This window comes from Gallinula chloropus (assembly GCF_964237585.1).
Source record: "Gallinula chloropus genome assembly, chromosome: 7".
Classification (NCBI taxonomy): Eukaryota; Metazoa; Chordata; class Aves; order Gruiformes; family Rallidae; genus Gallinula; species Gallinula chloropus.
This window is the reverse complement of record NC_140092.1, coordinates 17,701,595-17,726,637: the sequence shown is the minus strand read 5'-3', so window position 1 is coordinate 17,726,637 and position 25,043 is coordinate 17,701,595. Positions and strand designations below refer to the sequence as shown.

Below are 25,043 nucleotides of genomic sequence, written 5' to 3'. Positions count from 1 at the left end.
ACATTGCCAAACTGGTTAAAGGAATGGGAACTTACATATGAAGCTTTTGTAGTTTTGTCTAAGAATAATTTTATAAACAAAAGTTACATAAATAATCTAGATTGGGTAATAGTTTTACTTATAACTGAAATTTCAAGACGATACAAGGTTCATATTGGATAGGATGATGGTGATGATGACTGCCATCAATCTGAAGATGCTTCTTGAGGTAACATGCTGAGTCAAATGCTGAGAGGACTTTTACTGTGTATTTACTGAGCAGATGAAAGCATAGTAGGAAATTCCTTGCACCAAGAGAGTGAGGTTTCTTTTGCTCACAGCTGTCATCTATCCTGAGCTTTTCCCACCACCACATTTTTTTACGGCATCCTGTTGGTTACCACAGTATTATTTACATACCATTTTGTATCACAGTTGGATTTCTCTCAGGAAATTAAGATTTAGTGGTGTATTGAACTTTATCCTACTGATCTTTGGAGATGTACCAAACAAAGGAAGAATTTTTCTAACAACCTAATAGTTAATTTCTGCCGAAATTGGGTGAAAACTCAATACTTTCCTCCCTGCACTGTCTCTTTGCCATTGTATTACTTTCAGAGGAACCATCTTCTGAAATCCTAACAAGAAGCAAGTCTTCATGAGCTAACTTCTAATACAGCTAGTGTCAGCCTTAAAGGAGTGAAGTATATACTGTGGACCTCAATTAAAACCAGATACTGCCTTTGTAAAAAATCATCTGTCTTTGACTAGATGTCGACACAAAACCAACAAGCTGACTCTCCCCATGATCTCTGGCAGCAGGATATAATGTCTGGGCCTTTGAGCAGACTCAGTCCATACTTCTTGGCTTTGCAGTCAGTGAATTTCTGCGACATTTGTGGGGCAAAAAATGTAAAATTTAAACTGTAACAAGCTCTTCTCTACATTAATCTAAAGACTACTCTGTCTTGGTAAAACTGAAATATTTTTGAGTAACATAGGCAGCCTTCTTTCTCTGGTTAAGAAACAAACACATCTTGGTTAAAGAACTCATTGCAGCCATTCTTTGGTTTGTCTGGACTGTAGAGCATGGGAGTGACAGCCCACAGTCCCCCTCTCTCTGTCCTGCAGTGACTCATGTCACACAGCTCTTCTCAGAAGCTGGCTAAGTTCCATCATAAAACCAGTTCAGCTTTAGAATCAAAATAAAGCTGCAAGCTCAGCATTGTTTTCACAACAACAAATGTAAAAGCCTATGTAAAAGCCTTGCTGTAAATAATCAGGGAGTGGAAAAACAGAGGTAAGAAACAACCAAACTACATATTTCATAAAAAAGAAATGTATAACAAGCACTCTTGTAATGGTAGGTCGCTTTGGATTATACCCACTGCCTTCCACCCATCGTATTAAGGTAAAATGTGTTAGCCAAAGCAAACTTTTTAGGCTAACATTTGTAGCTGTTCCTTAAGCACATACTCATTTTCAGTAGTTCAAGCAAGAGTTATTTTGAATTACACATTCTGTACAGCATGTATCCTTTTCTGACTCTATTTTGAAGACAGAGGCTGAGATGCATTATCTGCTTCTGAGCACATGGCCTGTGTCTGATCTGTTGACAGGGGTTTGTAGGAAAAGCAGAATACTGAGACACCCTGAAGAAAATGGATAGTTTTATTTTTAAAAAATCAGATCAGACATTACATTGTGAATGTTTGTGATATATATATATATATATAGCAGCCTGCAGTAAATGTGATGCCACAGTAGTTTATTTCAGCAGTACTGCTAAGGAATTCTTTAGCATAATTGTTTTGCTTCAGATATATTTAAAAATAATAAATCTTCAGAAATCCTCAATAAAAAGTAATTGTTTCAACATGAAAGTGGTATTGGTAATATCCTATATTGGAACCACAGAGAACACAATTGTTTGTGAAAGATCTACTGGGAGTAATATTAATAGACTGGGACAGTGTAGGAATTCTAGAGTTTTCACTGATGGATACATGTCAGACTGCAGCTGATGCCAAAGGAGATAACCCAGTATAAACAGCTGGTGTAAGGATTCTCAGATTTCCCCAAAAAATAAATCAGCGAAGTTTGGGAATTTCTGTCAGTACTGGATCTGATGGGTCTCATGATTCTCTGCTGAGTCTGCTTTGTCCTTTTCAGAAAAAAACACGCTGTTGACATGCATCCTGTAGTCTCTCTTACATTGAATAACTTCTTCTGTTTTGCTTCCCTTTAGTTCTTGATTCACTCCTTTCAGTCGATGTTGCAGGTACTCAGTTCTTAAAATGGCCTGGCAGAGGTAGAAAGCAGCCCACTTTCACCAATTTATCATAATCCAAGTTCTGTAACTATATTTTTCAAACCTATGTGGTCTCAATAAGTTTTTAACATCTCCAGCAAGGAAGTTTGGGTTTTACTACAAGTCCACTGAAAGTCAGCACAGCTACACTGGTCCTACAGAGTTGTCCTCTCCTTAACAGGGATGGATGAACGATCCGTAAGCAAAGCTGGATTTTGGTGGGATCACAGCCTTGACCTAGAGGAAAGAGAATCATGTGCTGAGTTAAAGAGTAGTGCAGAATGATTCATCTTGTTCATCACAATTTACTTTGTGCTCTGCTGCTCTACCTCTGACCGTTGTCACTCCATACTTTCCAGTATCCCTTCTTGTCCCAAAAGTTTGATTTTCATGGAGGTTTGTTAAGAAGAGGCCTGTGAAATAAAAAATCACGAGAAGAGGACTTCTCTCCAGAGTTTAAACAAAGTGTGACACAGTGAGAGAGAAAATATTTTTGTTGTTTTTAATATATACCACTCATATCCTCCCTGAGCAGGGATTTCTGCCCTCCACGTTCAGTTTATAAATACCCAGTAGCCGCAGCCAGTGTGAATGGGGACATAATGTGCCCGAATGGGAAGTGCAGTTGCTCTGTGAGGGTTACAGCTCTAAAGTTCCCCAGGTGGGCTGCTACCTTGTAGAATTGGCTGCATCCTTCTGCCACAACCTTGCTCTCAAGATTTAAGAGTAAAATACTTCTCTTACCAAGCAGCAGTCTATTTTATGAATAGCCCCATCCATTTAAATTCCTAGGTTAGGGTTTGTTGAGTGCAAGCAAGTTTATCAGGCTGAGTTTCTGAAATAGCATGTGGGCTACTTGAACTGCATTTCTCCCCCAAGAAAACGGACATTCTCCAAGCAGTTTAAAATTCTGCTACTGTTCTTTGGAGCGAGACAGAAGAGGGAGGGGAGGGTTTAAGTTGATTCCAAGTTTCTGTAGGTTGCCACGTGCAGAAACATTGTCAGGTTAAAAAGTTTACTCTTAGTACTGTCGGTTTTGTGTGGCAGCAAATACTGGCGCCAGTTCATATGGCACTGTGTGGCAGCTGAAGGCTTATTCCATCTTGTTCTCAGCTACCTGACAGATGCACATTTTTAAATGTAAACCTTCCTGCTAAACTGAGTGGGTCTAAAGCACCAGGTCCTGTGTGTACTGCCTTTGGATCCCATGCTAGAAAGTTCCCAGCGTAGATGTCCTTCAGTGACTAGCAATAACTCAAAGAAAAATGTCTTTCATGATATTATTGGTATTTCTTGTTTTATTCCTTGCAAACAACTCATCCTTTATCAGGCAGGTTTTGCACCAGGACTGTTGCAAGCAAACAGCTGTTTTGACCTTCCCCAAAAAGGGGAAAGGTGTGCTGTTTCCTTAAAATGAAAACATTCTCTTCTTTTTTTGAGGTGTCTGGGCTAAACTTCATTTTAAAACCGCCAAGGTACCAGCACTGTTGTCTTGAAATGGCTGCATTGCCCAAAGTAAGGAAATCTGGAAGATTGCTGCATTCATTGTTGTGATAGTGTTGAGGAGGGGATTGTTGCTTCTTGGGGCTTTTTTTGTAGCACAAAGTTTTTGCACCTGTGGACCAGCACTTCACAGTATACTGGGCAATTAAAAACAGCTTCATCACCGATCTAGAAGCCATGGTGCTACCACTGCATCTCAGTCCTGTCAGTTTTGCTTTCTGATGCTGATTAATGCCATGGAATCTCAGGAGTAATTGGAGTTAAAAGATGTACTAAAAAATAAATACCCACTCAACAAACAAACCCAAAAAAATCTCCAACATAGTCATAATTTCATTCTGTAGATGAGTGGCTATAATTAGCTTTATGATGCATATCTAGCTAAAAATCATTTCAGCTTTCACCTGTCTGAATTTTCTGGCTTCCCAGACTCAAAGCTCCTTGAATTGGGACCAAGTCCCCTCTGAGCTTTGACTCCTTTCATGATCTGCACTGCTCATGGGGTAAGGGCCTTGCTGACTGAGTCAGTCCACACACACGTAGCACCTTGCAGCTATGGATCAGAAAATGAGTTTGGAAATGGCATGTTGCTAGCAGACATTCTAGCTGTACGTCTGAGGACAGCTATTTAATCAATGTGGCAGTGTGTACCACCACCTCACACACGTCCTATTGCTCTTGGATTTGAGCTCATGGTCAGCCTACCTAGCTCAATAGCTTGTTACTTCTGTACTTCTGGTCTCTGCCAAGATCATGCTGGTGGCCAGTGTGTATCACCTTGACTGCTCAGAAAAACAAATAGAGTGCTGTAATGCCAATTAGCAAGCAAAGATAGATCTTACAAGATGGGCTGCTCTATAAATCAAAGTTTAAATTATGTGTGAATTTGATATATACAATGTGCGAGGTATCTATCGAAGCTGTTACTTTCTAAAGTTAACTTAGTTGTTTTCAAAGTATGACTTGGTTGTTTTGAAGATTTTGCAGGTTCTTTTCTGTCCTTCTTTTTTCAAACCTATCATAGGAAAGAGAAAATTGTAATATTTTAGCAGAAGTGCCTGGAGTTTCCAATGGCTCCTGGTAATAACATACTCTGGTGGTGGAAGCTATGTGCACATACTCAAAGGTCAGCTCTTGACAGTATATTTTCATGGTTAAATTTCCAAAGACTAATTAGTTGTATTTTATTTTATTTCTGTTTTCTCCTTTTGGTGCTATAAAATTTGTCATAAGACAGATATTTTTGTCCTTGAGGTCTTGAGAAACAGAAAATCAGAAGTGTTTTTAAGAGAAACAGAAACTTCATGCCAGATGGTCATTCCAATGTTTTTATTTTTCTGTTGGCAGAAAGTGGTTATGAGGTTAATAAGATTACATCATTCTTTCTTTATGAATATTAAGTGCAAACTCACACACAAAAAAAAGTGGAAAACCAGCAGCACAGCCAAGTATTTTATGCTGTAGTTAATGTTTCAGTAGCAAGATCTAATAGCTAGGGTGTTAGTAACCACTCCATCCTGTGGCATGATGCTCTACCAGTTTTACAAACGCAGGGTACACATGACTCACTACTTAATCAAAGATGACATTACTATTTATTTGCACTTTTGGCCATCGCAGAATATGGGTGGTGGTGTTCACATATGCCTGCCTCCGCAGGACCCTCTGCCAAGGAAGCTGGGAACTGTAAGACTCCAGCTTGCAGACTTTCCCTGCCTAAAGCTCACTGTAGTTTTCAGACCTCTGAACTTTTCTATAGGGTACAGTAGTTACTAGGTGACATTCGTTGACTCTAAACTGGTGTAAACTAGAAGCTTAAGCTTAGGCTTCAGGGCTGCTGGAGCAAGTGGTTTGATAGAGAGCAGTGAGGAAGTCAAAAAGCATTTGGAGTAATTCCTCTTGCTCTGCAAGAATAATTCATGGTTCAGCTGTAATGAGACCTTTATTTCTACACAGAATAGATTAAGATCAGTGGCATTCCTTGTTATTATTATTTATATTGCTTTAGTCTACATGTAATTTATAATTATGTAGCTCAGCTCAGTGCAGTAAATCGTCTTTTTGGTGGCCTGTGATGTTCATCAGTAAATCTTTTTTGAAGAGATATAACAACAGAAGACTCGTGATGTTAGCTGCCTGTAATTAGAGAAGTTGTATTAAACCCCCCCCTTGAGATTAGATCAGTCACTTTTCAACATAAAATTACATATGGAATGGATTGTCTTGATGGGAGTCTTGTATGATACCATATTGATTGCAAAGGTCATCCTCTGGAATTTGGTACCTTTTGGCTGAGATTGCAGTTTGGACACTGATATGCTGTTCTGTCCTACACAGCTAGAGAATCAAATGTAATTTGGTGATGACTTCTGAAGAGAAAATAGGACTGCAGCAATCACTTGCTTAAGCTTCCAAATTATTTACAGCAAGTTCTTATTGTTTGTTAGATTTGCTGCATTTGAACTGGGAGTTATTTCCAGAAAATGTAAGCCCCTTTGGATTCTGCCTTTTATACATATGATATTTTTAACCTTGCAAGTATTTATTCTGCATAAGTTTTATGTTATATTTCATGGCCATGCCTAAAAATGGGTGTTGAATCAAATAACGTTGCTTCTTTTCGCCTGCCTCACATGGTCTCAGTTAATTTCTTTTGCTAGCTCAATGTCTTTTGTGTTGGTGGTACCTTGTTTTTACAAGAATTCTGTTATGTGTATGTGTTTTCTGTACGTTTCTATAAAAGAGAGCACCAAACTGCTGAGCACACCTCAGTGCTACAGCAATGCAGGTAAGACATTGGATGAATTTTTGGAAGGGATGAGCTGCTTTGAATGTGTTTGGTTTTGTGCATTACCTATGATACTCCATACAGGAGGAGCTTGTTGGTTACAACTCATATTCCATGTACTCAAGGAGCTCAGTTATGGACTATTTCCCAGATTTGACATGCCAGAATTTAAACATTCCAACTGGTTATGCTCAGAAAGAAAGATAAATATGTGTATATATAGAAATAAGTTATTCTGCTTTGTATATGTATATATAATTCTTCTAATCAAATTAATTTTCTGAGTAGAATGCTCTTGTCAGACTACTTTGAAAGCAAAATAAAATACAAGTAGGGATTGCTTTAACATTGTTTTAACATTAAATAGTTCATTTGAGAAATAACAGAAGGTATTTCTACTGACAGTTGATTAATCTGTTGAAAGAAAACTGGTTTAAGCTTTTCTAAACCTGGCTGAAAAAGGGTTAAAATACCTTAGGTGGGGTTACCATATCACCTGGGAGTTAGGAGTATCCTTCTGTATTCTTGTCAGAGAAATGTGTTTGCATTTGGTCTGAAAACTTGCAAAGTGGATCTCAATGAAAAAGGAAAGACCTCCCTCTTTGTCTGAAAGAGCTAATATTTTCTATCCAGCCAAAAGGTCAGGTAGAACCTCTAAAATGAGCACTAAAGAAAGAAATGGCTTGCTTAAGTGAACAAATGTCCACATTAACAACAGTTAAAAAGCATTGTGGAAAGAAGAGGCTAAGCATATTAAGTCAAAGTGAACTGGTAAATTAATGTTCTATGTACAAACCCAAAATATTTGCTATAAAGTAAAAGAATCCCAGTGTATAAATGATTGTAATGGGAGGCAATTCTCTGGGGAGTGGGAGAGTAAAATACCACTACCACCCCATCTACACACACACACACGTATTATTTCATTACAAGTTTAAACAACAAATAGCTTTTTCTTGACAGCTTTCTTTTGAGATGCATATTGAGCTTGCACAGCAGTCCATACCTGGTTAGCCCCTGCTGTAGAAGGGCAGGGTGACTCTCAGTTTCGGCTGTACATGTGTCACCAGCGATGGCCAGAGCCCTTCACCAGCTCTGGGGAATCCCTGTGCAGAGCTCTGGCATGTGCCATGCTTTCTCCTCTGCGACTTTTCTCCTTAAAGCATAATATTAACTGCTTGCTTGCCCTAAAACAGAACATAAACTGGGGCAGAAGGCAGATGCCATCTCTCCCTGTCTATGTGAGGAGTAGTTGCGAGGAGGCACATTGTAAGTAATATTGAATGAGTCCCCATTTACACAGATAATTGTGCTCCAAGAGGCAAAGCTTCTTGCTGTGTGTACTCCCTTGCTTTGCTGTGTGCATTCCTCCACTGATAGAGCATCCAGTACTACCTGAACTATGTTAGTGGCAGAATCTGCTTTCCAGTCTCTACTTGTTAAGGAGGTTGTTGCCCCCCTCACCAAAATAAATTATCTTCGTTCTGTTTTTACTTGCATAGGACGGGCTGTGTCAGATATGAAAGGTTTGGGTTTTTTTTTTTAAAAAAACACTCTTCCAGAAACATGAGAAATGTCTCCAATGGGCTGGGCAAATCTCTTGCCTTATTAACCTGCAGGAAAATGGCATGTACTACTTCAGATCTAACAAAGTGGAGGATTCAAACATTCTTGGCAGCAGCATCTTGTCTTATATTTTGGAAAGCAGGGACCTGTGAGTGGTACCTTTTTAGATGTGACTTCTGTGGTCATGGGTAAGCAGTGCAAGAGTGCAGATTCACGTAGTCCATCTTTTTGCCTCTTAAATAAAACATAAATCCCAGAATGCCCATTCATCAGCTTTCTGATGGACAAGTTAATTTGCAAGACTTTGCTGAGTACTGAATCAAGTGTGTTATGGTGTTTAGTCTCTGCTAATAAGCTCATTAATTTGGTGTTAATTGGGTGTTGCTAGACAGGCAAAGTGGTATTTGAATGGGAACTAGGCGGCTCCATCTGTGCTCTTTATTTTCTATTCATTTTGTTGATTATGGTATCCATGGTTTTTTGATAAAAAGACTGGTTTGGTTATTTTTTGGGATGCTTTCAGTCAAGATGGTTTACTCAGCTTGTCATAGCCTCAGTTAGAAAAGCAGGGTTCTTTTTTAAAAAGATGATACATAGGGTTGCTTAGCTAATAATCCAAACTGGATGTTGTCCCTGCTATAGGTTCAGAGCAGGACTGCGTTTACATTTATGTTTTGTATGCTCTACTATTTATATTATAGTCATTAAGGAAATAAGCATTGTCTTATTTTTACAGTCTGCCCATTGTTCTTAGGTAAGATTCCAGGTACTGTTGTAATAATAATGAAATCAACACCATAGAGCACAGCATCCAGGGAGAGTTTTTACTTGTAGGAACTGCTTATCATTGTGGCTGTTAGCTCAAAGGCAATAAATCTTTTATCTGCAAACCAGTTTGATAATGCCAGCACTGTATATCTGGTTTTGAGTGTAATCACATTAACCTGTCAGCTTAGTTTTCCTGATTTTTTTGGAGTATACATTTGATTATTTCCTATAGACTGGCAAGGAGAAAGCGGAGAAACAATACTACTCATGAAAACTTTACTGTGGGCGATATCCAAAATTAACAGTGAGACTGCCACGTTGCATTCCCTCTGTCTCCCCACCTTAATGAGTTGCAGATTTTCCTTTTCAGAGGCCCACACACTTCCTTGGATCACAGATATTTCTGGGCACATGGGACATACACAGACGTACAGGTGCACCCCAACCTGCTTTTCCCACAGTCTGGGTTATCAGCGCGCTAGTCAGTGCCAACTTGGAAAGCAGAGAGACCCATTGGCATGGTACCAATCCCTAGCAGTAAGCCTAGCCTCTTTGTTTGTCTTGTGCCCCCCAAAATGTGCTAATGGCTTTTTACCCCAGCAAAAAACCCCCTTTGGTGAGTCCTGACGTGCCTGTACAAACATACCTTTATGGCCACTGCCTTCAAATTGAGGCTTTTACCTCTGCCTGCATCATGTGTTCTTGGTCACAAAGCTCTTTGAAGGCACAACTGTGCTCAGACTCTGAGGCTAATATTTTCCCCCAAATTGTTATTTCAGTAGGAAAGTAAGTATATTCTTAATTTCATTTTGCTTACTTGACGGAGAACGAGGTGGTGTTAGTTTTCTGAGTTGTCAGGTCAGCCAAGATTGGGGTGGTCTAGGACTTAAGTACTTACCCTAACTTTAGATTTTATCTTTTACCTGGTGAAATGGAATTGGCAGTGAGGTAGAGAACTCGCCAAATTGCGTTGTTGTTGGCCATGTTTTCAGTGAAAACCCCCACCCCCAAAGGAAGCTACACAAAGAGGTAGCACTGTTCAACAAGCTGATTTGAGCTTAGTCCAACTATGGAGCCATGGTAGATTTTTTGTTCTTTATAAATGGTGATATCATTGTTTGCAGATGTACAGACTTGCTTGATACATCACTTGCTCATTTCCAGTAAAGAAGGCAAGCTGAGCTCTCCTTGTCTAGGTTAGAAAAGTAGGTCTTGTTTGAGGGCCACATGCCGACTTAGCCAGCAAAACCTTAGTGGAATTTTACCTCCACAGTAGGACATAAAGTATCATTTTTAAAATCAAATCTAGCTTGTCAGAGGTCTGCCTGTGTATCCTCTCGGAGATGATCAGATACCTCTGCTTAAACAAAGTTGTAACCCTAACTCTTCCCTCTTGGAGAACTGTAAAATATTATGGAATTAATCAAAGAAGTTACTACTATTCTGCTATCCCACAGGTATGTGTAACAGACAGATGACTTGATCTGAGTGAGTGTTTCCCATGTGTTCCTTGGGTTTCTTGAGAAACAGAGAGAGATTTCTTCTAGTAGTCTTCTTTCTTTAGGTTTTCTTCAGTGAAGTTATTTTTTATTGCCGTGAAGTTTCTTTTGGACTTTCTTGATCTAACGTGATACCTCTCTGGAAACCCACCTGTTTCACCATACAAGAGCACCACAGGCCAGACAACAGTGGGTTTATGCTGGAAGCTACCTGCTCACTGTGGCATTCCCAGCCCAGTGCAGAGCAGCGTGAGGGCTGATACAGGACATGCTGGTGTAACAAGACCACTTCCTTCTCATTTGTCCCCCACTTACCCCTTAAAAAGCAAAAGGAAGTATCTGCTCCATACCTAGAAGTGATCTGCATAGTCTGAAGCTCCTGTAGTATTGGTTTCTCTGTGTTTAGTTTCATGTATTTTTCCTGTAAGAATGCTTTGTTAATTAAAATGTGGTAGGCACAAGAAGAAAAATGAAATTACTCTCTGGGTGTCCCCCCCACCTCATCCCTGGGGTGTTTGCCTTTGTGTGTCTTTCAAACAAAGACCATATGGTTTTGTGAGTGTTTGTGAATTCAGAGTAGTCATGTTGCCTGCAGAAGTGAATGGCAGCGTGCACACGTAGGACGTGTCCGGCATTGTCTAACCAAGTCCGACAGCCCGTTTGTGCAGCTGGGTCCAATAAAGCACGAGTGCAGCCAACTGCTCTTTACCTCCTCACACCCCGTTTCTTTGGAGTACAGAAATGCTGTACATCCACATTAGGCGATTCAGTATAGAAATCTAACGTGGTCTGTCGATGGGACATAGCAGGCTACAACACATATGGTTGTAGTTATGATAAATAAATGGCACAGTCCATAAACTACTGCCATTCAGCACAACTCTCGGGTTGTGGGTTTATCCTTCAGGGGAGTGTAGTGTAGGTAAGGGATAAGTAATAAGTGATAGTTCATGGGTCTGCCCAGGGAAAGGGAATGTTTCAAATTCTTCTTAATGAGGGTATTAGTAAGAGAAGAGGCAAACATGATGTGCCAGAAATGAGAAACTCTGAAAATATGACTTAATTCTGTCCACCAGTTTCTCTTCCAGTGTTTCTTCCCTACCCATCCCTGACTCTAGGGAAAGTGAAGCAGCTGCTAAGCTGTCAGCAGCAAAGGATTCAGGCATAGTCCACAGTGTCATCTGACTTATTCTCACGTAGTAGTGCTGTCTTTCCTGAACAGAGCAGAAAAAAATAATATGCCTTTCTGATAAAAATAAGGAATGTTTTAAGTTTGGGGTTTTTTTAAAAGTCTCTGTTTCTTTCTGAATTTCTTAATCCAATATTCTTCTGTAACATAGGAACAAAGATAACACAGTTAAATTTGGGAAGATGAAGGCACTATTTTAAGTGAGGTTATCAAATGCTGTAGCTGTTGAATATATCCACTCAGAATGTTGTTTTTCAGTTGTCAATAGGATGAGAGTGTTGTTAAACTAAAGGTCACCCATGAGAGACTGGCATGGGTCCTCAACTGCCTTTTTATTCACAGATACTTGAAAAATGGCTCTGGTGCCCCTGGTGCCAAGGCTCTCGCTGGTTTAATTTGTTTTAGTTGTGGTTAGTTTTTGAAACTAAGTTTTCAAAATCATTCATTGTTCTTCTGTTTTAACAGATAATGTTAGAAGAAAACTCTTTAAGTGTCTACTTGCATAATAATAGGTTTTTTAAAAAGAGCTAAAATTTTACATATCACTACTTGAAATTCATTATCATTAATGGCCAGTAGCCGTAGCTAGACATAAGCCTTACAGTTGTGAACGTGATGCACAGTAATGTGTTTCAGTATATATGATCTTGAACCAAAAGCCAAGTGAAAAGCTCTCTTAACCTTCTCCCTTGCCTCAATTGAATTATCATGCCTCCCTTCTGTGTAGGTTTTTCCCCAGACTGTAGATGGATTTTCTGTTCAGGTTATGATGGCAACAAATGCACAAAGATGTAAACTACTGCTGCTTCAGGGGAGTGTCAGTCACAGATGTAGGCAGCGTTTTGTATTGTCTACATACTGGTTTAGTTTCATTTGCTTTTTCACTGCAGAGAGGAGGTTGAACGGACTGAAGGCGCATGCGCCAACTGTTAATGGCAGGAGTCTGACCACACGCATTGACAACAGACGTGTGGATTGGGAAGCCACCACACGTTTCAGGGAACATTGTAGCTGAGAAGATTACTAGCAGGATGCAAAACGTCAGTGTTTTGCTTCAGGTTCTGCTTTCACACAGTGTTTGTAGCTACACAGAATGAAACTTCTGTACGAATTCAACTTCTGTGAGGCTGTCAGTTTGAACTCCAAATGGCAACATCTGCAAGTGCTTTGGTTGCCTCTGTGAAATTGTTCCCTAGCCTATCACTGTGTGTATTTGTGTTTTATCTGTAGCCTGAGCAAGATGTGTATTATAAGTGGAATACATAGATATTCCACTACTGGAAAAATGGTCCATTTCTTGAGGTGGACTTAGAGAAGTAAAGATAAACATGGAGTAGCATGCCCTTTCTCATCGTGCTTCCCTGCTGTAAGTCAAAGAGAATGGATAATTCTAAGGTGTCTAAAGTACTGTTGTCCTTTTCCTTTGTGTGCTGTTCATAGGAGGTTTATTTTCATAAAATACGTAAAGGGAGAGGATATCTTTAAATCTTTTAACTCTTAAATGTTTTTTCACTAAGTAGTGGCATGGGAACTGAGTTTTGTATGTAAAAATGCACAAACTAGGCTGCTGTGTCACAGACGGAGCAGCATATTTCATGCAGATGGGCTCTCGAACGACAATGGAAACAACAACTCATGGGTGACCAGGTGACCTGTTTTTCTGTCCCGAAGAACTAAAAATAATTTACATAGCTTTGTTTTTAAAAGGTTTGCGTGTCATCTTGGTGTGATTACTGGCACATGTTGATTCGGCTTTATTGTCGCATTATTCTCTCGCTTTCAAGGGCCACATGTGCTCCACATCTGGTGAACATTCAAAGGCCTTTTGAAAAACATGACCACGATTTTGTTCTTAAAAATGCTTATGACAAATATCACGCTCTTCCATCTGCTTTTGCTATTGGTTGCAAACAGGATGCACTAGGCTGTGCCTGCTCTCCAGTTACAAAACCACCAAAGACAACATGATACATTTACCAAAGTGATCAACCGCTTGATTATTGGTCCTTGTTCCTTGCACCAAAATGCCCATGCGTCCTTGTTCTGGTGAAATCACAGTGGTCTCTACTGGATGCGTATCTCTTTATGGCCTTTCATTAGACTAGGCAATGTGGGAAGAAGGGAGAGCAGGAAGAAAACCATGCCAACTTTAGGAAGAAATAGGAACCCTTTCTCTTTTTTAATATTTATTTACTAAAGTATAATCTTCCTTTTGAGACAAAAGCATGCCAAAAGTCACCAATAAACATGACAAAAAAGCATGCCAAAAGTCACCAATAAACTACTTTAAACATTCTGGGAAAAGCTGAATGTTTTCCTACCGATCTGTCAGTACTGTTCTGGTTTGGTACATTGCTCAATGCATTTTATAGTGTGGCTGCATGACTATTTACCACGCTTCATGACGATGACGTTGCATTTATCATGAACCTCGCATGGGCTGGAGCATAGTCATTCTGAACACCATCTGTTTAGTATATATGGTTCCCCATACCAAATCAGTTGCATGCAAAGGAGATTGCAGTGTGCTTTTCACACATTATTTATTATGTAGGGCAAAGTTAAAAATCACGATTAGCATCTTCTTACATTTCACCCTTAGGTGCATATAATATAAAATCTCATTTAGAGGTACCTAAAGCCAAACTCAAACCTGAAACATGTTTAGTTGGGCTTAGAATGAAGGAGAAAATATCCTCCTGACTCAATAATGAACTTCATTTCTCTTTTGGGACTTGACTTCTGACACAGGGAGAAGGCCAAAATAAAAACCAGAGTGAGTGAGGGCCCCGACTTAAACCTGCTTTTAATTAAGCCTTGTAAAGAAGCTTTTCTGCTAAAACTCTCAGGTTGAAGAGTTCATGCAAAAAACCCTCCCAGTGGCTTATGATCAGCCAGAGTGGGGACATTCAAACACACATTTTTAAATACTTTGAACCAGGAAAAAATACAAGTGTGAAAGTCCATATTATTTGTTTGATGCAGTTTTTACCAGGCCACTCCCTTTTCAGTTATTTCTTTGTAATTGTTCTGTGTGTTTCAGCTTAAAAATTAATGCTGCTACAAGATGTTTTGATATTAACAAACATGAAAACTAAAGTGCTTTGGTTTCCTTTTTTTCCTAATTGCATATAAATCTGACCCAGTTCAGCTGGCCGCGGTCACAGCGCGTTAGAAATGTAATACACATTTCCAATCAGAATCCTTGCGCAAAGGCAAAGGCCAAAGTAATTTTCTTGTTTGTTTGTTTTTAAAGGGATTAAATAAATGTCGTTCTACCATGAGGAAAATGATAGTACCCGTTGCTCAAGTATGGCTTCTGAGGCCATGTTTAAATGGGAGCAGACAATCCTGTCTGGAGCAGTGGCAGGGATCGTTTCAGAAGTGAAGGTTGTGTGCTTGCTGTGCAAAGCGATGCTTATTGTGCAACACTTCTGCGAGATCACTTTACACTATCAAGCCCAGACAAGAGCTTACACCACACTAAAATAAAGCTGTGGCTTCAGTGACAGGCTGTAAACAAAAAGGGGTGGGATACAGTTAATGGCAGCAGTATAGCGCTGAAGAAAAATAAGCAATTCCCTTTTACTTGCAACTGGCAAAGGCCCAAATCCTGAAGCATCATCAATCATCCTTGATGACTAGATGAGATCATAAACCGAATGAGGAAAAATAAACTGGAATTTAACTTAAATTGTGATTGGCACTGTAAAAAATTAACTTTCACCCAAAAAAAATCTTCTCTTCTTCCAAAACATTTCTAATTGCCGCCCTTCCCAACTTTTCCCCACCCATTGCAGAATTTCCATGTCCTCTTCCCTGTTGGTAGATGTCATCTCTTATCCTTCCATGTCTGTTTCAGCATGTGCTTCTAGATTTTTATTGAGAAGAAAAACTGCTTTTGCATTTCTTCCAAAAAAACATTTTAAGTGCAGTCTTCATATAAATACCAAGCATCATGTTATTCATAACCTCATAATTCACCAGTCTACCAGCTGAATAATGTAGCAGACATGGAAAGCAAAGGATGTTATACAGACCAGGAGAGCTATTCTGACAAAAATCTGTTGGGGAAAACTTCCTGAGAAAAATATGTGAAGTTTCTTTTTCAGTTCTTCACACATCTACAGTTTATTATGAACAAGCTACATACTCTAGGGAACAGTTATGTACTGTCAGAAAAATTGACTTGATATTTTAATTTTTACAGCTGTTTATGTTTTGCACTGTGTTTTTTACAAAGTTTCTGTATAATATCCCTTGAGAGAGAATTCTGTTCTTCATGAGCTGATATATTTAAATATAAAAGTTAAGATCTGGAAAGCTGGAGACCTGGTAGAAGTAGTACTAAAATTGCATGAGAATTATAGAATCATAGAACCATTAAGGTTGGAAAAGACCTCTAGTTGAATGGTCCCCCTACCACTTGTTTTATTTACCATTACATTAATTACTAAACCATGTCCCTAAGTACCTCATCCAACCTTTCCTTAAACACCCTGAGTGACAGTGTCTCCACCACCTCCCTGGGCAACCTGATCCAATGCCCAGCCACTCCTTCTGAGAAGAAATTTCTCCTAATTTCTAACCTGAACTTCCCCTGCTGCAACTTACAGCCATTCCCTCTTGCCCTGTAGCCACTTATCTGTGAGAAGAGGCTGACCCTCAGCTCACCACAACCTCCTTTCAGGTAGCTGTAGAGAGTGATAAGGTCTCCCCTGAGCCTCCTCTTCTCCAGACTAAACAGTCACAGTTCCCTCAGCTGCTCTTCATAAGACTTGTGTTCCAGCCCCTTCACCATCCTGGTTGCCCTTCTCTGGACATTATCCAGGGCCTCAATGTCTTTCCTGTAGTGAGGAGCCAAAACTGAACAGAGTACTTGAGCTGTGGCCTCACCAGAGCTGAGTTCAAGGGGATGATCCTCTCCCTGGTCCTGCTGGACACTCTCATCCTGATACAAGCCAGGATGCCATTTGCCGCCTTGGCCACCTGGGCACACTTCATGAGAAATATGAAGTTCTGAGGTTGTGAAGTCAGTTTGGAGCTGGCAAGACGCATCTTTATTTAAAAAATAAAGCACCATGCCATAAATTTTGCAGTCAGACAATTATTACTGATTATTTGAGAAACATCAGACGTGATTGATGGAATCATTTTTGACACTTTTTAATAAGCAAGGAAGTTTTCAGTTTTAGATCATTGGTTTAAAGGCACTGTTACATCCTAGCTGTTCATGGCACATGTGAACAGCAAGTTGAGAATATCAGTCTGGTTCTTAAGGGTCTAATTAATGCCAAATTGGCAGAGATTGAGTATGAAGGGAGCTTGGGCTACCCTCTAACCTCCTGAGCTTCTGCATACTTAGTTTATCAGTTGTGTAGATAAGGGGGTTTGCTTCACCGTGCAATCAATCTGGCCCTTGCTCTAAGATGACAACACTGAATTTAATTATGTAGCTGTGGGCCTGGATTCAGCCATCCCCTGTGATATCAGATTTGTAAAGTGAACCACTGCTGGAAATTAGCATGTATTACTGATGAGTGTTGGGAACAAACTATGTGAGTGATCTTTTCAATAGATGCTGTGAGCTTATATTTTCCCTCCTAATTAAAAAAAAAAAGGGGGGGGGGGCATAAACGGTGACTTACACTTGTTTTATAGCAGTGAAATGGTGGACTGGTCATGCTTTTTCTGTTTATTTATTTATTTACATAGTAAGATTTTTTGGGAAAGCTATTGTAAGTTGAGTTAAATATCAGTCAGCATATGACAATGCCTCATTATGTGGAGAGAACTTTGTAAGCTGAGAACTTGTGATTTTGAAGGAATGTGTTTCTAAGGCTCACTGCTGGTTGCAGCTTACAGTTCCAGAGGGATGGAGCCAAAATTGTATTTTAACTTCTCACTCTACCCCCAGTTACACATGTCCATTTTTTCTGGCAGTGTTGGCAGGAGGCTTGGCATGCGGACAGATGTTTGTCCTTTTATACATGATCATATAGCCAGTCTTGCCAGAAGCTGGTGACTGAGTACAGAGGATTTTGAGGGACCCAGTGTCAATTCTGTGGATGTGGGGGTTTTGACAGTAGTTTGTGAGTCCCTTCCCAGCGACCAGTGAACCAGTGTTTGGATGTGAGCACCATGGGTTTCGTGGCAGTGCCCCGCTGTTGTCAGGGAACATGAGTGTCATGCTCTAGGACCCTGCAGCTCTTTTAGGGCCACCGTGTCCCTTGAGAGGACAGATAGCAAAGGTGAAGTGTAATGTGCCATTCTGGGGGATGCTGTTTCAATTTTCTTTTCCTAAAGTTGCCACATAAATGTCTTGAATGGTTGGACATAGACATTTAAAAACCTTGTCTTCTAAGTTCATGGTATTGTTAGGGGAGATCAATGGCCAGCAAAATGTGTGACCTAATTTAAGGATGAGAACTAGCAGAGTGATCCTTTAGGACCATTTCTGCCTTATTTTGCAGTTGGATCCGTATTTGCTAGTCTGCACTGCAAAAAGGGCTAAGAAAAGAAAGCAGCTGTGCTATTTCCAAGGAGAGCTGCTTACTGCTCCAAGTCAGTAAAAAAATAATTCTCAAATGAAGAAATTACTTTTCTCATTGTTTTGCCATTGCCATCATCAAAGTTACCTTTGCTGTGTGGTTTCCATGCTTGTAGCTACAGCTTCAGAACTTCTAAATTTCATGGCCATCCCTGTACTCTCTTTTCATGATGTTTGAGTTATCAATGGGTTATCGGGTTATTCAGTTATGTGCTAGATCTTCTCCAGACTGAATGTTTTGCTCTTACGGTGACTTCAGCATTGCTCTGTGCAATTTAAGATGAGGATTTTACCCTCTTACCAGGAGGGGTAAACTCCCCACCCTAAATTGGTGGATTGATGTATTGGGGAGTATTTCACAGAATCACAGAAAGTGAGTATTTGGCAGATAAGGGTATGTTCTGGAAGAGAAGTGAGCAATGAGTGTAACCTTCTGGCACTGCCCATGAATTCAGCCTTTCAGATTAGGTGTAAGGTATTGTTGTTGCTATAGTAGTTAAAAAAAATAGTAAACTGTTGTGGGTGTGCGGGGTTTTGTGGTTTGGTTTTTTTGTTTGTTTACTTTTTCAGAAACAGAAGAATTAGGTGTTACTGAGAGATTTTAGCAAAATTTTTTTGATTATAGTTTCGTCTTTTGGTAACAGCAAATACTTATTCCCCATGTCTTTCAGTTTATCCACGTGTACTGAAAGGTTGCAAGTTTTAAATGTTGGCTAAAATAGTTAAATAATCATTCTTGTTCCTCCTGCAATCCTCTGGGAATGATTCCCAGATACTGGCAAGAAGGGTTCCAGGAGCCCGTTCTCCTGCAGGAATGAGGAACATGGGTATTTGTCCACTCAGTGAACTGGCTGGAGTGTCAGGATCTGGCAAAGAAACTTAGCTGGCCTCCCCAGGGGGAGTGAAAGCCATTGAAGGTGGTGATAAATAGCATCGAAGTAGCTTCATTTTCATTTTCTGATGCTTCTGCCAAGGTCTGCCTAAACTCCTCACAAAAGTTCTGCTGAACAGAAGAAAACAGTTGCACGTGAGGTGTATGTTTGCCTTTAGTGGCCAGTGAAACATGGGCGCAGTATATTCGCATCATCGTTCCTTTCAGACACAGAGTACATAGTGACTCCTGTTTTTTCCTCGAGGAGTTTGGTTTGGGGGAAACATCTGGTTTATGTAAACGAAGAAGGAATTCGGTACACAAGATGACGATAGCAAAACAGTTGTACCTGTATGGCCTCTGCATCAGGAATTCAGCTACGTTTTGTAAGCATAAACATCTCTCTCCTTTATAAATGCGGCCCCTTTTTCAGTGTTAGCGGACATGAGCGCCTCCTGCCAATTAAAAATATTAATTACAAATAAATTGAAGGAAAAGCAAGCAGTCCTTTCGCACTAGGAACGCAGCAGTATTGCCGTCGGGTTCGGGGTAATTGCTGCAGGAGGCCGAATCCCGGCTCAGCTTTCCAGGCGGCGGCTCTCCTCCCTCCGGCGCTCCAACACTGCCACCTCCAGGGCCCCGGCGCCGCCGCACTGCCGCTGTGCGAGAGGGCCCTGTCCCAGGCCCCGGCCCCGGCCCCGCCACCGCCCCGGCCCGGCCCGCACAAGGCAGCAGCTTGGTGGTTGAACCCGTCTCAAATGGCACAGGAGAGCAAGGTGCCGCTGCGGGCAGGGCCATACCCCGTGGTACGGCTTCTGTCCCTCTCTTCGGCATTTTTAATGACCGGCACGTCCTGCCATCCCGTGTATTGATGCCCAGGAGTGCGCGCTGGCTTCCCCCCGAGCTAAGGGGGGACATCTACAGACGCTTTCCGCCCCACTTTGCTTAAATCAAGCTAGTAACTCGCTTTAAGAAATTCAAAGCGTCGTTAGGCACAAACAGCTCTTGTGTCAGAGTTTAACTTTGATTTTTCTTTCTTCCTCTGACTCGATGGTGTTCTATTAAAACGGTTTTAGTGGCATTTCTGTTGCATGTTTTCTGATGTGGAAAAAAACAAATCAAAAGCCACTTATCACATGAATCATTGTTAAAGTCAGCAGTAGTCCTCTGTGTAAAATCTTCCAGTAAAAGCCGGGAGGATGGGGATTAAACCTGGAGCACATTAAATTAGTTCCAGTCTATCCTGAGCAGGCTCTGCATTGCTTGCTTAGGCAGGCAAAACGGAAACAGGCAGTTTATAACAAGGCTGGTTTAAAAACTGTGGGGTTCATTTGAAAAAGATTTATATCCCCCACTTATATAAACATTACGAATGTGAGCTGCGAGCAGGAGGCAAATCTTTATCGAAATCTCTTTAAGAGCTTTTTTCATTGTGAATGAAATGGACAGCATGGACTCTTGTTTGAAGATTCGCCAGTATTTGTACAATAATCTTTTCTCAGTGCTCTGGCTAATTAAAATATGGCTCAGGGTAGGACAGCGAGACCACCGACTGGTAATTTGCTGGGACCTGACAGAGGTGGCGATGACTGAGGTGGTGGAGGGAAATTATTTGTAGGCAGGAGAGAAGATTGTCTTGAAACTGGTTTAGGTCTTTTTGTAGTGGTTATTTTAAAAAGTGAATTTTTAAAGAGAAAACAACTGTGTCTAAATTTATCTCCACCCACCCCCCTTCCCCAGTGGATGCCGCCGTTCTTAAACAGTAGCACAGAAATTTTGTGGGTTTTGTGATCTTTGCTAGGGCCTGCAAAACCATCTGCTGGGAAGGTCAGAGTTTGCTCCAGTAAAAGGAAGAAACTAGTCTGGAACTTGCGGGTCCCAGCTGGTGGCTGGAGTAGCTACTTGGATTGTAACATTTGGGGGTATCTTAATTGTGATGATGTTATTTTGAAAGTTTATTTTTAGAAGGATTAAACATACATTAGTACAGTTAAAAGAACTTGGTCTTATTTTTGGTATTAACAGACAATTTTATTTCTAGCTGTTGCAATACCATTTTACTTTGTTTATTTAGGGTACATAAGAGTTGTCCAGATCCTGGATTTAACAGAAAGTGCTTTTCATATTTCATTTTGATGTTAATAAACAGTGTCTAAAAGAGCTTTGTAATACTATTCTGCCTTCCAAAAGAGGATCCAAGTCTCAGATAAATGACTTATTTTGTGAGTTGTAATATATAACCAAGATCCTCTGAATTCTCATTCAAGCAGTGGTTCCTCGTACCTCTTATTTTTTGCTGCCATGGTGTCTCCATACAGAATATCACTTAACACCTCAAATGTCTGATTCTTGTATCCTGAGAGCAGAGTGACAGACAGCTTGTCAGAAAAGCAGGAGCTTGCTGCGCTGTGGAGGGGGTGAAGAATTTTCTAGTAGCTGCCAAAAAAGAAATGAGTATTTTCCTGCTGCGGCGATGTGTACAGCGCGGTAGAAACCATGTATGGCAGGGGTTGGAAGCACTCCAGCCCAAAGGTGTGGGGACCAGATAAGAAGAACAGAAATTTTATTAAAGTGCTATATTTTCTCTCTTGCAAAACATTTGTGCAATATAGACCACAAGGTAGACATATCCATGCTGGCTTTTGGACAAGAAGCCAGTTGGTACTGAGCTCCATCCCGTGACAGCTCGACGGCTGCTGATACTCCAACTAAATAGGCTCCAGCAGGCTCAGAGCGTGCCTCCGCTGTACTGCGCTCGCCGTGCCACTGCTTGCAGTATACCTAAGGGCTGCAAAGGGAATTATTAGCTGCACTGAGCTTTATTTCTCATCCCTGGGACTCAGCATCAGACTCTCAGAGCACCCGAAGGAATGCTTGGTAGCATGAGGAAGATGCTGCTTGCAGACAGAAGCCAGAAGCTCACAGTCAGACATGGAGGAGAGCGTTGCCTCTGGAGTCTCAGTCTGGTGCCTGACCATGCATCCTGCACCCTTTCTTTCCTACCAAAAAGCCTGATGCAGGGACTAGAAAAAGATCTTTTTACCTTGGTTTCTAACTTACACAACCAAAGTGGTGGTGGTGGTTGGTTTCTTATTTTTGTTCTTTTTATAAAAAACAAACCCCAAAAAACAGCACATACAACTCACCTTTTTTTCACCTGTTTTTGAAATCTGAATTTCAAGTGTTATAACTCAGCACAATTTGGTATTCTCCTGGAATAATTTTTAAAAAATGGTTAATATAAAGGTAGTTTAGGATACATCTGAGCTTTTTTTTTTTTAAGGCTCTGTTGTGGGTTTTTTTCTAGTTAAAATGGCAGGGAATATACATTCCCCTGGATCTTCAGAGTGAAACTCGAACATAAGAAATCCTTTCTGCATGAAGCAACTAGGAAATATATAGGAAAGTAACTAAAAACTTCTGAAGTCCTTAAATGTTTGAAATGGCATGCATGATTTAAGTGTTTTTAGATATTGGGACCAGATGTCCTGTGCTCTGGTCGGCTCCTTTTGCACAAATGTGATATCATGAGGGATAGTTATGCTGACTCAGGCATTTGGCTGAGTGGGAGGGAAATCCCAGGGGGACAGAAAGCTGGGATTGTTTTGCTAGTTGTAGCTTGCACTGGACAAACAGATGGGGAGGAGGTGTGGCAGGAGCAATCTGCAGCCAGGATGCCCTCACATGGCCCTTGCAGCTGGTGGTGGGAGAGCAGCCTGACATCATCTCTGTCTAGAGCAAGGAGCTGGCTGCCAAACCACCACCAGTGCCACCCAGCACAGGATGATGGGAGCTCTGAAAGAGGAGAGATTTTGCTGTGACCGAGCCATGGGGAAGGCACGTGGGCCAAGAGACGTGGAGCATTATGACTGACAAGTGGATGTTGGGTACACTTTTTAATAACTGGTGTCCTGAAGGGTTGTGTACCCATGGAGAGGCATGCCCAACCCAGGGCACGCACTGTGTGCACCACTGCATGTGAATACTAGTGTTGAGGGTAAGGAGCTGAAGGAACAGCTCATAGTCACTCGAGTTCAGCTGCCCTTGAAAAGAGAACTGTTAGCTTCTAGAGCAGCAAAAGATTTCCAGGATAGGATGGGAAGCTTAAAAAAACATAACAGGATTTCAAAAGGTTGGTTTTTTTTTAAATATTGGCAGTTTTGCTGATGTATGATCAGCAGGCATTGCAGCTGCTGTTCTTGCACATTTACAGGGAAAAAAGTATATATCCTTTACATTCTTTTAGTCTATGGGCCATCCCTCTAAAATGTCTGTTAAATTCCTTTAATCCATGACTTTGGGCTCCAACAGTCACATCAGTCTCTCAGGGCAGAAAAGTGGCGTATGCTTTTGGATTGTTGCTTGCTGCATCTGGAGCTTGTAGCTGATGTATCTGGCACAGTCTATGCTCACAGTCTGTGGGTTGAAGTTGTCAGTCTTGAGGAAGTTGCTGGGCAGTCATTGCTGAAGGCAGTTCTGGTTTCATCACCTATGCACCTTGCTCAGTTTCATCACAGTTCTTTTGTCATTAGTCTGGGTGAGTCTCACTGCAATAATGTTGTTATGGCAGATAGAAACCATAGCTGTGATGATATGCAATATTCAAGCCACTTCGGGAGTGGTTGGTACTGAAGCCCAGCTCCTCTTGGCAGCCCAACTGCCGATGCTGGGATGGATGTTCGAGGGAAGGGTTCTCTACACATGTAGTTGATGATATGTGGAGTAAATGGGTCACACTGAACACACATCAGACTCGAATAGGAAACCCCAATTGCCTAGGAATTCTGGAATTGATCATGGACTGTCCAGAAGGCAAAGATTTAGCAATGTCTGTTTTCAGTTGTTGCAACTACCTGCAGTGCTTACATGAAGTCAAGGACTTTTCAGGTTCCCACACGGAGCTGGGAGAGCACAGCCAGGACAGCTGACCCAGCTTGGCCAAAGGGATATTTCCTGCCATATAACATCATGCTCCATATATAACTGGGGCAGTGAGCTGGGAGGTGGGATCACTGGTTGGAAAAAGACTGGCCAGTAGGTTGGGTTTTTTCCCTTTTGCTTGCTTTGAGCGATTGCATTTGTGCATCACTTGTATGAATACTATTATTGCTGTTGTTACTATTATTGTCATTATTATTACTACTGTTACTATTATTTTCCTTTGTTATCCTATTAAATTGTCTTTATCTCAACTCATGAGATTTTTCTCCAACCTCCTGCCCATCCCCTTGAGGAAGGGAGGGGTGACCAAGCGGCTGCATGGTGCTTAGTTACCAACTGGGGTTAAACAATGACACCGTTGCTCCCTGAAAGATGATAACATGATTAGTTTTTAATGGCAGGGGAAAACTGGACAGGAGAAAAAAGGTTTCAACCTGATCCATTTCACAGGATGAAATGAGATTCAGTTGTATACTTACGCTTGTTTTATTCCCAGCCTGCACAAGGGAAGTGTTCTTCCTTGTGCAGATCACGCCACAGTGAGCATCCTCCAGTGAAGGCGTCCTTTCAATGAAAGATTCCTTCCACACAAAAAAAATGGATGAGGGCCTCATAATTTACAAATTACTCTGGTGCGTGACATCTGCCTTTAATCACCATGAGAGCCTGAATCCTGTTTAAAGCATGGCCAGCCTTGTACGAGGGCTCGAGATGTCAGTACTCTGTTGCGATAACACGTACTGTACTGATTAACAGCCGCGGTGCTCTGCGGCCGGCTGATAACCCGCCTGTGCGTGTCTTTGTGTTGCCGTTCTGTCTCCTTCCTGTGGCTCCAGCCGGGACCGTGGGCAGAGCAGTGGGATCTTCTCCTGTACAATCCTCCCATGTCCGTAGGGCTTTTTTGCTTTTGTGGTTTGTGTCATATCTTATGTCTTTGTCTATCTGCATAGCGAGGTATGAAATATTTTAGACCATGTAAAGTATTTCAGAGTTAGCTATGGGTTAATTTCCTATCTGTACAGTGCAGTAAAGTGATCCAGTGTCTAGTCTCATATGGCAGTCTTACATGAGTTGACGT

At 41.1% G+C, this 25,043-nt stretch overlaps 1 protein-coding gene across 1 annotated transcript in view; it reads left to right on the top strand.

Annotated features, from left to right (window-relative positions):
• The window catches only part of SCFD2 (sec1 family domain containing 2), a gene marked incomplete at its 5' end in the record, with an annotated part of 198,986 nt that overhangs the window by 54,274 nt on the left and 119,669 nt on the right, over positions 1 to 25,043 (top strand). The gene's annotated exons all lie outside the window — the stretch shown is intronic.